Source organism: Chiloscyllium plagiosum, unplaced genomic scaffold (assembly GCF_037043375.1).
Source record: "Chiloscyllium plagiosum isolate Xiang-an unplaced genomic scaffold, Cpla_swu_hap1 HiC_scaffold_31, whole genome shotgun sequence".
NCBI classification, from domain to species: Eukaryota; Metazoa; Chordata; class Chondrichthyes; order Orectolobiformes; family Hemiscylliidae; genus Chiloscyllium; species Chiloscyllium plagiosum.
In genome coordinates this window covers 27,531,148-27,546,293 of record NW_028270169.1, presented here as the reverse complement: position 1 = coordinate 27,546,293, position 15,146 = coordinate 27,531,148, and the positions used below count along the sequence as shown (strand labels likewise).

General features: G+C 39.3%; 1 protein-coding gene across 15 annotated transcripts in view; it reads right to left on the bottom strand.

Moving 5' to 3' along the window:
- The window catches only part of wscd1a (WSC domain sialate O sulfotransferase 1a), a 150,618-nt gene that overhangs the window by 95,705 nt on the left and 39,767 nt on the right, over positions 1–15,146 (bottom strand). For 4 of the 15 annotated variants that reach the window (XM_043718490.2, XM_043718489.2, XM_087977371.1 and 1 more), the window contains exons 1-3: positions 8,166–9,554; positions 6,771–6,936; positions 6,139–6,255 (exon numbers count right to left, since the gene is read on the bottom strand). The exons of 4 other annotated variants lie outside the window; for them this stretch is intronic. The gene's annotated coding sequence lies outside the window, so the exon portion shown is untranslated. Of the gene's footprint in view, positions 1–6,138; positions 6,256–6,770; positions 9,555–9,840; positions 12,662–15,146 lie in introns of those variants that run through there. 7 more of the 15 variants (XM_043718495.2, XM_043718494.2, XM_043718496.2 and 4 more) reach the window with 4 other exon arrangements.

Below are 15,146 nucleotides of genomic sequence, written 5' to 3'. Positions count from 1 at the left end.
ATGGCACTGTAATGCCCAGAGGAAGAAGGGGCGAAAACATGACTTGTTATAAAGCTTCCCTGCTGATAACCTTTGAAATCTTATCCAAAAGGCAGAAGCAAAGCCACAGAATCATGGAATGATGAGATCAACAGGATACCAATTGGACCATCATGTATCTGCTGGCTCTTTGATCAAGCTATCCAATTAGCCACTCACTCCTGTCCTTCATCCAAAAGCCTGCAAATGTACTGTTTCCCTTCCAATATTTATCAAATTCTCTGTAGAATATTACTAATGGAACCACCTGCATAATCTTATCAGGCATTGCGTTTCACATCATAAAAATTGACTGAACAGATATTATTTTCTTGCCGTCTCTCATTCCAACCCCAACACAGCCATTGAAAGCTTTTCTCAGGACAGTTGGCACCCCAATTGCCACGTTTCAATACACAGGAGTGTGGCAAGGGTTGTAGATGAGGCGGTGTTAGTCCTTTGAGCTAAGATGGTGTTACTTAGTTAACAGCATAAATGTGGCTTCAGTTGACAGATCTGCTGTGGTAGGCCTTGGGCTACCTCCTCCTCTACTATGGTATCAGGGCATTGAAAGATGTAGAGGCTCATGATTATAGATTTCAGGTAATGTGGACATTACAAATGACAAAGTGAAGCACATTCAGACAATTCCCTCATTGATGTGTATGAACTCAGACCATTTTGTCAAATCTGTTACGGTGATCTGTTCTGATCAGCTCGCAAGAAGTCATAACAGATCCAAAACATCAACTCTGCTTCTGTCTCCACAGATGCTGCCAGACCTGCTGTTTTTCATCAGCATTCTCTGTATTTGTAACAATTTAAATGCCAATGGAGTAGCGAAGGGAAAGAGTGATGTGGTCCAGGATGGGGTGATTAATGGAAATATGAAATCTGATATAATGCTTTCAAGAGGATGTCATCAAGCATGTAAATTAGAGGTCAACATAGGGAAAATATTTGATCAATGTTCTGCTGTAAGACTGTGAGGAAAGGTTACCTCATAGCCACATGCAACAGTGAATGAACAAACCAGTTGTCGGAATCCCTGGGATGCAAGGAATATGAAAGCTGTATGAGAGAAATGGACTGGAAGACAGTAGTTATGTTAATGGGGTTGAGGGCATGGAGCGTGAAGGGGGAAAATATAGTCAAACCTATCCTAAATGAACAGAGGACCAAAGCCTAGGCAGTTAAGTACAATAACATGTGAATTCAGAATGAGAATTTTCCAGGGGAAAATCACAGGAAATAGGATTGCGAGGGAGAAGGGGATATGGGCACAGAGCTATACAGGGAAGTAATTAGAGATGGAGCAGGGGCACACAACCATCAGTATCGGTGCACTACATCAAAAATGTAGTGCACCGATATACTCAGTGCTGCATCATTTTTAGTATTCAAAATGATCAAACACTAAATTCCATACAAACTTGAATTGGAATAATAGTGATAGCAGTTGCACTGTTTTTGGTGAATCACTATAGCAATCGCATCATGGCTAGTTCTGCACCTATTGGTGATCTAATTTTCTGAGAAACAGAAAATCAATTTTACCAATGTGGCAGGATACTAGATCGAGAGGTATTGGTTTGCTGGGACCAGTGTTTTCGAAAAACTTTGACAGCTCTCTAATTGTTCATTGACTATCCAGAGATGAATGTTCATTTTAAAAAGAAATCCATCACGACCCTTGGATAGTACTTGAATAATGTGAATAAATGAATAAGAGATTGCTAATGATAAACATCGTCCGGCACAAGCTGAAGCTCAAATTCACTGCTGAACTCTTCCACTACATTGTGAGGCGGCAGGCTGCTAAGATTCATGAAACAACCACTGACAGAGGGAAAAAAAAAGTAGTCATTCATTCAAGTACAAACTAAATATCCGTGAAGGAATACTGTGTAATAGAAATGAATCCACATAGAGGCTTGTTAAAAAAAAAAATCATTTGAAAACAAAGTGGTGAGAATTCATTTATTAGAACGAGAATAATGTAACAGGAACAGGCTAATAAACCTGCACATATTGCTGTATAAGGATGCAAGGGCCTGACAGGGTTAATGCTGAGAAATGCATTAAGCACAGCTCAATAGGAGGATGTGACACCGACTCTGGCAGGGGAAAAACAGCTATGGATCGAGAAATAGTCAGATCTAACATCGAGGTCTCCTTCATAGTCTAAGTACCAATGTTTAGCATTCCAAGGCATCATTTCAACAAACCACATCCAGCTGAAAACAAGAGCTTCTTGTTTGACTGCCTGATGGCATTCCTCCATCACACGAGACCAAGCAGGCTCTGTGAATCCCCACTAGGACAGAGGACAGTGGCAGCAAATTTACCAGATGGATCTTACGGCCTGATGAGCTGTGCTGAGAATTTATCTTGCACAATGCTGACAGTGGTGCTGACTCCTGTTTAGCTGCAGCATATAAAGTGCTGACAGCTGTGGAGACCTGAGGATTCATCAGGTTCAATGTTAAGAAGGATAGCCAAACAGACTGTCAGCAGCTTGAAGAGATGAACATTCTGAAACCTTGCAGAAGAGAACCTCATGAGCAAGATTCTACATGGCAGAATCTGCAGCATTGCAGACATGTTAAGGGACACGCAGAAGTCAGTGAGAGTTAGGGACGTCATGGAGTTGCAGCACTAGTCATACAAAAGGTAGTCACAGATGGTACCTGGTATTGGGGGTCTGCAGAAGCTGTCCCAACTTAAGGTTCAGCCAGAGAGTAAACAGACACTGGGGGCTTTGTAAGGAAAATTGATAACCGTAGTGTGTCAACAGAAAAGATTTCTGTTCTAGCCTCTACAGGCTGGGAAAGCTAGAAGTGAGTGAAGTGCTTACAACTCAGATCCAGTGTCACCATCCACAGTGAGCAGATATCGTTAGGCACAGCGACAGTAAGGGAAATCAATGACCACAGAGACAACTTAAAACAAGATGACAGATCGGGCATGTCACAAAGCCAGAATTAATGTGACAAAGGGCAAACCAAAAGCCCAAGCAGACAAAATCTAATAGAAGATTACCGAGGCCATAGGAAAGGTGGGAGCATCATTAGTTAAACTGCAGTAAAGGCAGGAAGTATTTATTTAAAACTCCACATAGAAGCACTCATCCAGGAGGAAAAGCAATGGAGGGGAAAAAAGGGTTATTAGAAGCACCACAAGCAGTAGGAATCATCCATGGAAACCTTTTAAAGGAATGGGATGCTTCCCAGGGAAAAAAAAAAGGAACTGCAGATGTTGGAAATAAGAACCAAAAACAGATGGCTGGAAAATCTCAGCAGGTCTGGCAGCAACTGGAGAGAAAGAGTTAACATTTCAGGTCCAGAGACCCTGCTTCAGAACATTTCTTCAAGATTTTTCCCAGAGAGCACAAAGAACAAGATACATTCGGTAAAGCGGTTATGAGAATTAAAATCATTTTTAGTTGCAGACAGTTAGATTCGTTTTGTAAAACCCTTAAAGTAACAGGAATTGTTTATTAAGACAATAATTATTGGGAGGTTGAGAAAAGCTACAAAGGAGGCAGGAATCATTCAAATTACTCCCGATAGGCTAGAATCATCCACCCCACTCAAGACATGGGAATCCTCTCTTTATTCGTAAAAAAGCAGAAGTGCTTTCAGTACCAAAATATAATATAACATCGCTCTCCTGCAGAATTAAATACTTTGATGCAAGGAAAATAAAGGATTACTTTAGGAAAACATGGCCACAGAAATAATATTGCCAAAAATATGTAATTTCAGAGATGGGCCAAACAGAACACAATTCAACATCTTGGAAAAAAGAATGCTTAAAATACAGAACTACATCTAAACTAGAATCTAAAAATCAGAAGATGACTAAATAAATACACTTCACACTCAGTTGAAACTGCAGCCGATGGTGTGTAGCTTAAAAAGTCTTAAGCAGCAATCAATATTGTCGATAAATTTCTGTATGCTTTCGATAATCATTTTAACTTCTGTACAAATGAAATTCTTGAAAATGCATGCCGTAATAGAAATATTCAGCATTCAGGGGATTCCATGGATAATTGAAATAATGATCGTTAATGATTAGTAAAACGTGTGACTATAGAGCTGCAAAGGAATATTGAGAGAGAAAAGTAGTTGATAAGATAGAATTGTTGCTGAAATTTCTGCTGTGTTTTTTTCAAATTTATTACAGTCAAAAAAGAAGATTTACTTCTAGGGAAAGCTAAATCATGGGTGAAGGAGATATCTGGAAGCATCATGTGCTAATCCTAACAGAAGATGACCAAACTTATCATTACTGGAGATAAATAACTATATAGATTCTGCTTAAATGCACAAACCCTAAAAACACACACGTGAGAAGCCAGCACAGAAAGAAAGACATACTAAATAGCAACAATCATTGTTAAAACTATGCAGCAAAGAAATCTCACAGGCACAAGCAGATCCCATCTACTGAACAAAAATGCTTCAATTGTAGGACAACTGGTCACTTTCAGAAATAGTGCTGAAGTATACATTTATCACAGAGCATCAAATAGTCACTCACAAAGACATTAATGAGGTAGTACATCCTATAATAGAAGTTAAGATAGGAGAGATAGGTGATTCAGATCTAGTTTTTGGCAAGAGAAAATTTATGTCATGGGGCATCTAACTAATTATAAGCTCAATATAGGAGCAAGAGTCAATATATTTGCAGGTAGATTAGTATAATTGAGGAAATAGTATTTACAACCTACACCACTGCAACTAAATAGTCCAGAGGGTGAAGCACTCAAGATTAACAGGGTATGTAACAAGCAACTGTGCAACACTAGATCTCAGACAACCTGTATTTATTTAACAATTCTCACTCTCGAATAGGAATGGGTCTCATGCTGTTAACCTTCTTCGAAAGGTCACAGCAGTTAAACAGCAAAAGAATGTATTCCTTTGAATGGGAATCTCTTAAGTTTACAGGTTTTGGGAAACTCAGTACTGAATATAGCATCACTATAAAAGCCATTTAACTATCAGGTCTCTACACCCAGCAAGATTCCATATCCTGCAATTAAAACAAGCTGAGAAGCAACTGGAGGAAATGACCAGAATCGGTACAATTGCCACAGTGACAAACCAACTCAATGGTACTCGGACATAGTTACTGTAGCCAGACATTATCAGTTCATTCTAATTTTTTGAGCTGTGTGAAGTCAATACAAAGTGCTAATGACTGAACTCCACCTCACATCTACAGTTGGCAAGATTCAGAAAACGTATCCAAAAGCAGAACTTCCACTGACTTTGATGTAAACAGTAGATTCTGGCAGGTATCATTGGATGAGAAGTCATGATTACTTTCCATCTTTATTATTCCATTTGGAAGATTTGCTTCAACAGATCATCATTTCAGATTGCCCCAGCCCCAGAGGTTTTTCAACAGACTATGTTCCACATCCAACAAGATTTATAAGGCCGTATGTCATGTGGATGACATTGATACACTCCAAAACTGTCAAGGAGTATGAACAAAGTGCATGCAGTTTTAAAATGCCTATAGGGAGAGGGGGTCACTCTGAATGATACGTGAATACTTCAAGGATTCTATTCGCTTCTTGAGTTACACTGTCAACAGCAAAAGATTAGTGCAAACAAAAGCTGTTAATGCATTTCTCATCCCAAAATGATCCACAAAGATTATTAGGGATGGTAAACTAATTTGCTGAACTTTTATTTGTTTTGACAACTTGACCATAACCCGAGAGGACAACTTCTCAAGAATACACAAAGCTGGTGCTGCATCAAAGGATGGCTCTTTAAAGTTCAAGGGCATGTTGCCTTCTCTGGATATGATGGCTGATTGCAATCCATCCCACTCCAACCATTATAATTGCTGACACCTCAGCCGCAGATTTTAGGTGCTATGCTCTTTCAGGATTAACCAAACTGTTTAGACATTATCTCATGGAAATCTCAGACACATTTCTTTTTAAATTCATTCATGGATTGAGGGTGTCACTAGCTAGGCCAGCATTAATTGCCCATCCGACAGGGATTACATGTTGGGATAAGAATACTTATAGAGACACACAAACCATGTGGTCTTCTGAATACATAAGAAAGAATTGGTAAAAGATACCTCAATGTTTAGAGATACTAATAGTGCGTCATGAGGTTTAACTAGGAGACAGTGTCTGTATCAGGAAACGACAGACAATCAGAGAATGCTTCAGAAATTCAGTAGGTCTGGCAGCATCTGTGGAGAGAAACAGAGATACTTTTCAAGTCCAATATGATTTTCTTCATATCCAAAATATACTTTTGACAAAGGAGACCCAGTGCAAAACAACAAAGGATGGAGAAAGAAAATAAGATGCAAAATGGGTGTGAATTAAAATGATAGAGAGAGAAATGGTCCTCTCTACTAAGTTCACAAAAAAGGACACTTGCTAGATACAGCCATCAGGTTGAATAGGGTGGTGGTGAAGCATGCAAGGAAAATAGAGAACTGATATAATGCAGTCAGTTTCTGAAGAAGTTATTGAATTCCGCTTTCAAGCAGAATTTTGAATTGAAAATGCATTTTGCTTTCAAACTACAGACAACAGTGGATGAGGTCTCCAGAACAATGGACTACTGCTTGCCAAATAGGATGTGGAGTTTATTTATGAAACTGAATTATATACTCAGGGCACAACAGCGTAGTAGACAGCAAGCCTAAAACAGGCTCAAACAAACATGGTGAGCTAAAGTATCCTGTCACCAACTCACCCTTCATTTACATGTAGAACGTCCTTGACACTGATACAGTTCTCCGAGGGTACAGGATGTTTGACTCTCCTCTTCCACTTATGTCAGCCAGGACTCCGATTGGATTAACAGCCCCAATTAGGAAACTCATACTATGAGGTCCAGCAGACTGACCTCCTTACAATCACTAGTGACGGAAACAAAACAGAGACCAAGATAGAGTTACCATTTATCAGTTTTGTGTCTAAGGTTGACCTGATCAAAGACAAAATGAGTTGGTTATGAAAGCTATTTTGAGCATCAACAGCATGCCATAATCAACTCATTTGAGTACAGTGAAGCCAAGGTCATTTAGCCTCACTGTGGGAGGATAGTTTGGACAAGACACACCAGGGAAACGTAGGGATCACAAAGTGCAGAACTAGGGAGTTTAGTCATTGGTGTGGTGGCCTCAAGTTCAATAGGGATTGAGAATTCATAGCTGCCTTTGAAATTCATGGAATTCACAAGCAAGAGCACTGGAAGCTATGGAGACCTACCACTTTCAACATCAGACAATGGGAACAAGAAAGAAGAAACCTATTCATTTATTGATGGAAAATCGTACGTATATTTCTTATGAAAAATAAGGGCCAGTAAATAGGTTATGCACTTGCACCACGGATGCAATTGTCAGGGTCTTCCATGAAAAGTTTGTGTTACATGGGATCTTGGATAATTGGATAATGGACTGCAGTTTGCTGGTGACAATTTCAACTAATCTGAAGCCAATTCTGCATTTGAATATAAGACCATAAGATATAGGAGCGGAAGTAAGGCCATTCGGCCCATTGAGTCCACTCCACAATATGTTACAGACTCACAGAGGTGCACATAATCAAATGGAAAGCTGGGCTTGGGAACCAGATAATCAAGTTCCTTTTGCAGAAAATACCGATATTTATACACCAATTACCAGTTCACTGCAGTTTAGAATTGAGAAAAGTTCAGAATTAATGGATAGAAAGCTGAAGATTCAGCTCCCTATCCTGCTGAAGCTAATGTCACAGTTACACCAGTAAGATTATGAAGATATATAAATGAAGGAGCAGTCTACTATCAGCAGTAGGCTACATACTGTAACAGATATCACACAAGATGGTTGACACTTTTGGATCAACAGCATGTTTGAATACAGGAACTTAACTGAAAAGGTCAGTCATTCAAAAGACAGCAGTTTAGCAGCATATGGCTATTGTTCGCACAACCAGTGGAGTTTTGTGAAGAAACTACAGGAATCTCCTCCTATTGTGGATCAATTGTCCAGGAACAGTTGACTGGGATGAGCCCATTGAGAAATGTCATCCCATAAATGATATGCAAACCTCACACCGTCAATAACAGAATCAAAGCCAATCGTCCTCAACACAGACCTACCAATCACATGAGTCTGAAGTACTCTGGGAGGATAGGGAAACCTCTCGACCACCTGGATTTATGAAGTCAGTGGTGGGTGGGGCCTTAGCAGTACATGTAATTATATGCACAAATCATCATGTTAATGATGGGGAACATCTAGAAGGCAAGAAGTTTCATAACAGAATAACAGTCTGAAAGAGTTAATACTAACAATTAAGCACCGCACAATGAGGATGCCACATAGACTCAGATGAGTGGGAAAAGGACAACGGCCCAACATTACTACAGAGACTGAGGGCGATGTCAATGTCTAACACACCAGAACAGCTTGCACCTAGTTGCCATCATGCAATAAATTACATCTCACTCAAGACAAGAGCCCCTAATTATTCAACTGCCAAGTGGTTTTCCTCTGCCACATTGATCCAAGCAGACCTTGTAGATCTCAAATCAGGGGAGAGGATGGTGGCAGCAAATCTACCAGATAAATCTTTTAGCATAATGAACTGTGGTGAGGATTTATTTCACAACTTCAATCACATCCTGTCTCTTCTATCCCTTAATCATTTCAGTTTCCACAAACACATTTGATTTCTTTCTTTGATTAGTTTATTATTGTCACATGTACGGAGATACAGTGAAAAGTGTTGTTTTGCATGCTAACCAGACAAATCATACCTTACATATGTACAGTTGGATAACAGACAGAATGCAGAATAGGGCTACAGCTACAGAGAACGTGCACAGAAAGATCAACTTTCCAATATTAGAGGTCTGTTCATAAATCTGATAGCAGCAGGGAATAAACTATTCTTGAATTTGTTGGTACATGTTTTAAAATTGTTGTACTTTCTGCCTGATGGAAGAGGATAGAAGAGAGTCTAACTGGGGCGGACGTGGTCTTTGACTATGTTGTTAGGTGCTTTCCAGAGGCAGCAGGAAGCATCGGAGGAATCAATGGAAGGAAGGATGGTTTTTCTAATAGATTGGGCTACACTCAAATCTAATTTTTTATGGTTTTGGGCACAGCAGTTGCCGTACCAAGCTGTGATGCATCTGGATAGGATGCTTTTTATGGTGCATGTCTAAAAATTGGTAAGAGTCATTCTGAAAATGGTTGATGTCTATAATGTAGATTATCTTCAGTCCTTTATTAATGCTCTCAATTACTCAATGGCAGAGACTTTGTGATGAGGATAGTGGTGAGGTTATCAGTGCTTACTGTTTTAAAGGAGGAAGTCTGACAGCATTTTCTGGAGTTTACATGTGTCCAACTAAACATGGAGATCGAAAGTCACCTCTATCTCCTTTCTATTTAAAAAAAAATCTCTTAAACCATTTTGTTTTCCCTTTCTCTGTCCCTTCCCACCACACAGTTGTGCCAGGTTTGGTTTTTGCCCTCTTAGCTAATGTGTTCTCTAGCCCAATCTATCATTACTCTTCTGCCTTCTTGTTCTCTTTTTATCATTTAAAGCTCTGCAGATCTTTTTGCAGTCTCAAATGCTCATCAGTGCCTCCTTACAAGCAAGGACCACAAAAGCCTCTCCACCCCACCCTCCTGTCTTGAACTGCCCTTGCATTCCTGAAGCCAATCTCACCAACCTTCTCCCCATTCCACTCATGCCACCTCTGACTCATTAATGTACTCCATCGGTACATTATACCATCTCTGTATTTCCCTCCAGATACTCACTTCCTCCTAACTTTAAACGCATCCTCCGGTAGGAGTGTTTCAAAAACTTTTTAGGGATACTGGACACTTGAGAGGGATCAGCATTTCCTGTGCATTTCCAATTACTCGAGACAAGTGGTTATGAGTCTAATTGAACTGTTCAATAGTTAGTTATCAAATCAAATTATAACATTTTGGGATGATGCATGAAAAAATGTACATTCTAAGCTTAACAAAGCCATACCAGAAAGTAAGTCAACATTCTGAATGTCATTTTATAATTGTTTGTTTATGTCCTTTGATCATTTAAGGATAGGTTAAACGTGACAAGATCATTACAAATTTGCAGAACACGAGTTGATCATTTTGCATTGGATAAGCAAGCAAGCAAGCCATTCGGACCACATAAAACTACAATTCTGCCTCTGTATTAGTGAGATGGATTTCCATGATTATGAAAATCACGTTTCTAATCAAATAACAAATAAATAATAAATGAATTAAACAAATAGTTCCTAGTATAACTTCAATTCAATTCATGTTGGAACAGAGATAACATATTAAATGTAATAGTTACCCTTCCACACCACTAGAGGGTGAAGACGGTTATTTCTTCACCATGAAAATTCTAATAAAGCAGGAGAACATACTTAAGCCTAGCTAGGACAAAGTTGCCACTTTGCATTTTCAACATGAATGATATTCCACATATATTCCATGTCTGAAAAATCATTCATTCATTAGTTATAAGAAAAAGTAGAATTGTTTGTGCTATATAGTGTGGAGATTGAGTTAAAATGGATTGACCTATCAAGTGACTGGCTTGCAGCCTGTGCTATTAATATAGACTATTTAACAATTACATTGTGAGCTTCAAAGCAAAAAATAGGATATAATTACACATATGTCACATTGATTATTTGCACCTTTTTCTGTGCTCTTCTTATTAAATTTGGGCCTATTAAGACTTTATTCCGAAACTAACTTATATAAAGCAAGGAGGTAGCTTGAAATAAAAAAAGACAACCAAATGCTTCACATATTTGTGTTAAGAATCTTCTATGTATTTTAAATGGGGCAACATCCTCACTAAGATAGTTAGCAAGGAAAGGTTGCTCAATATTCACAGGTTGGTATCACTGACAATAATTTCTAAGCTATCACTTGAAAAAATGTCTGACAGAAATAACTTAAAAGGGTATTAAGCATTTTATTAGGATTTCACTATGTTGAAGCAAGTCAGCAATTCATTTCAAAAATACTCTGCAGTTAAGAATCTTTAAATTTTAAAGTATGGAGCTAATGACATGATTTTTTTTTCTGGTTACAAGTAGTTTATTTAAATCCCAAGGATAACAATAGCTTGTTTCTTCTTGTAATTTGTTGAATTATACAATTTGACCAAGAAATAAATGGCTCCAATTTAATCTTAGGGATTCAGACAACCTGAATTAATTAGCTTAACCTACTTTTAACAAAATACAATGCTGAAATAAATTGACTATTCAATGGACATATATAAAGTAGCTATCATCGGTTTAACAGAGCAATCTACGGTGGCGCTGAGTTATTGAGAAGGAATACAGTATTCATTCTTTGAAAAGTTCCATTGTGGATATAATGAAAAAACAGGTAAAGACACTCTAGTCATCCAGTCTGCCCCATATAATTACATCTCATGTACAGATGAGTATAGAATGGTCTTAATAGTCAATACGTTAGTATGGTAATAATAACTTTGCTCAGTCGTAAAAGAGGATGAGAACTAATAGGGAGATGCAAAGCCACGACTGCAAAAAAAAACTAAAAGGATGTCTTATCTTAGAGAAAGGCAGTCTGCAAAGCATAGTAAAGCAAATTAGTTGGGAAAATCCTTTGCACTTATTTAAGATACTTCAAAAAACAAAATTGGCAGGTTCCAATAACAGCAGACGGATGGTATTATAAAAAGCAACAAAAGTCCAAGCGACATCCAATGGCAACAGAAACCAATAAGACAGTAAGGTCAATTTTAATAACTTTACTGCCACCTTGCGCATCCCACTCAACAGAGACTGGAGACTTTCCCAGTTGATATAGCTCAGCTCAACATTCGGTATTACATGAACTAATTAACCTACTTGGGGGAGGGGCAAAAGCATTTGAATTAATGAAGATTCATTTTTTCTTATTAAATTTGCGTAGGAGCTTTAATTGAAAGGCTTTTTTTTTATTTCTCAGCAGTCGATTTTAGTTTATTAAAATTGATTGGGGTTGACAGAATGTTGGTGGATGGGGTCAGAAGGAGCAAAGTAGACATTGTAAACATCTGTTAATAGGCTGCACAGCTCGGTCTGCAAGGCTTACGTCAATGCTGTGGAAACAGAATTATTTCCATGAGTCTAACACATGTACAAGTGCTATCGTACAGCATAATTGGCTTTGCAGACATCAGACCTTGCTATAAATGGACACTAGACCAGTTATTATTTCAGCACTAAAATGGCACAGTGATTTTTAAAAGGTTGAAATCATTCATTATTTAAGGTAGAATATCTGAATGCATCTGGGAAAAGTAAAGCTGTTTTCTTTCTTCTGATAAAATCTCAGTAACCAGACTATTAACTTTCACTCAGGTTATTCCAAGGTCTAAGACTTTACGGATCTCAAGGATTTAGTTGTTTATCTTTTACATTGGGCACGGTCAGGCAGATTGCATATGGTTCTGTTCAATCAAATGCAGCATTTGCAGACAAGCTGGATACTTAGCCATGCTAAAATGCTTCAGGGTCACGCAGGCTCCTGCGAAAAACAGCATTCACTTTTCCATCAGCTTCCCAGTGCAATTGGTGGTATCCAAAATCTAGATAATTATAGAACAAATAAAGTTTCTTGAACATGTTCTTCAAACATATAGTCTGAAAGCACCCTATGGCTCAAGATATTTTTGTTATTACCTCAAACTATGTTTTCCAGCTTTTACTTTTCTAATAAAAGAAAGTGGATGCACATTTTGGCTGTATGGATGTTATGGGAGGTGCAGTGGTACAGAGTTTCCCTTCAAGGCTCTGCAGAAAACTGGGGAAAATGCAGCAGCAATTTGCTGATCTTGATCCCTGTGTGTGATTGGCAATAAAATGGTGATTTCATTATCCTACCTCACCCTCCACCCAAAGATGCCCTAATAAGACTGGGACACCTAAGTGATTAACACAGAATAAGAGCATATAGATCCCACTGTTGCTACACAATTGCCACCCATCATTTCAACACCCAGTATGCAGGAGGCAAGTGAAACCCTTGACACATCTACTGAAAGGTCTTGTAAATATTCAAATATTGGGATCTGTAAATGTTAATGCTCTTATCCTTGAGCTGTGCAAATTGCAAGCAGTGATGACAGTGCTGGGGATTTTACCCTGACATTGATTGAACACCAGAATGAGACCATGAAAGCAAACAAAAAGGTTTCTTTATGGACGATCAAGATTAGAGGTACTCCTCCAGCCCCAGAAGGAATTCTTGGGTTTCCCCTTTCTCTGTCAAAGTGGGCAGGAATGAAAATATACTGAGGATTCTCATCACTGAAAAAAAATTGCAGGAAGAAATGTGTCTGTTTTACCCTGAAAATATCCTTGCTCCTGTTGACCCTACATCCTCCCCATGTAAAGGTCAGAGTTATCATGCCTTGCTTGATCTCTGTAGAGACAGCATTTATTCTGCTCCCATTCACAGTGGAGAACCCATTCTACTACCTATGACTGCCCTGAAAACACTGACCATTCTCTTAAGGTCCCAGTAAAGTGAAGCCCATCCTAGAGTTGAGTTCACTACTTTCCCCACAATTGCGGATTTTCAGTGATAATCCCCCGACCATCACTGACCTAATCCCCATTACTGACCATGACCTAACTCCTTAACTGACCTACCCAGGAGTGACTTACAATGGCACACCCCCTAGACTGATGTCTCAATAGCATCTGATTGGGTTACCTGTAACCCAGAGTCTAATGTATCTAACTGACAAAGGCCCAATCCCTACACTGAAAAGACTCATATCCTTGGACTTGTATGACCAGTTCCAGCAGGATGCTTGGTGTCTGTCAGATTTGGGTGCAGACCTGCACTCCATTGCTCTAGACATGGTAGCAAGGTGATTGAGTGGGGAGGAGTGCTGGAGGATTTCAACATCATCCGTTGTACCCCTTTCCCTCAGTGATACAGGGTGGTAAGCAAGACTAGGGAGAAAAAAAGAGTGACAAGCAGAAACCCCAGAAGCTTCTTCCAGGATACTCCATAGGTGCGCCCCTCCCCCAATCCCCGACCCCCCACTTCCCCTCTGCTTGTGTTTGCAAAGCCTGCGGGTGGTATAAACTGAGGAAGGTGAACCTGCATCTCAGCAGAAGACTCCGCAAACACCATGGGATGACTATCCAAGTCCCAGAGCAGATTACCCTCACCCCGGCTTCAGAGAGCAGGACTGCACGGATATATAATGGGAGGGAGACAAAGAAGAAAACAAACTAAGAACACATGGATGGTATTGGTGCTATATCAACAAAAATGATGGCTTGTTTCCAATGATAAACTTGCACTTTTACAATATCTGCTCCAATATTTTGCTGTTGGACATGGTTCATTTACTCCATTTGAGAGGCGAGCTGCCTCTTTGGACATAGCAAAGTTAAAACAAGTTGTAAAGAGCAAGCTTACATCCTTTAATGATCAGTTCTTCAATTGCTTAATCTCTACTATTATCTGAATACAGATGCTCCTTTTGTTCTTTTCCTACCGTGCCTAAATCACTTGCTTAAAAGTCCATCACACTTCTGCCCTTTCTCCAGTTCTAATGAAAGAGCATGGACCTTAAACATTATTCAGAATTTAATATCTCTCCCAGATTCTGGGACAGTTTACGTTGAGGAAGGGTGTTCTGTGTTTAGTGGGCTACTCAGGAACTGTGCCTGATGAAGGGATGTAGAATTGAGAAAGGCAATTTGGGGCTGGGGGTGGGCGAGGTGGTCATTGGGAAACCATTTCGACTAAGCCTGTGCCATCTTTGCCAAACCTGCAGCAACCTCGAATCCCATTGATATATACCTCTTTGTAACACCTGGTGGAGTCCCTAGAGTAGTACTGACAACCAACCCTCCTTGTGGGGCTGTTGGTCTCGGATTAGCTGTGGGGTTGGATTTCCACACTAAACTGGCTGAACAGGAGGTCTGATACTGCTCAGGTAAGTACCTGCTGGTTATGAAATTCCCTTGAACTTTTCAACAATGATTGACATGGAGTTCCTTTCAGTTTTCCATCCAAACTCTGCCATGAATATCAAAGTTAAAAATCAC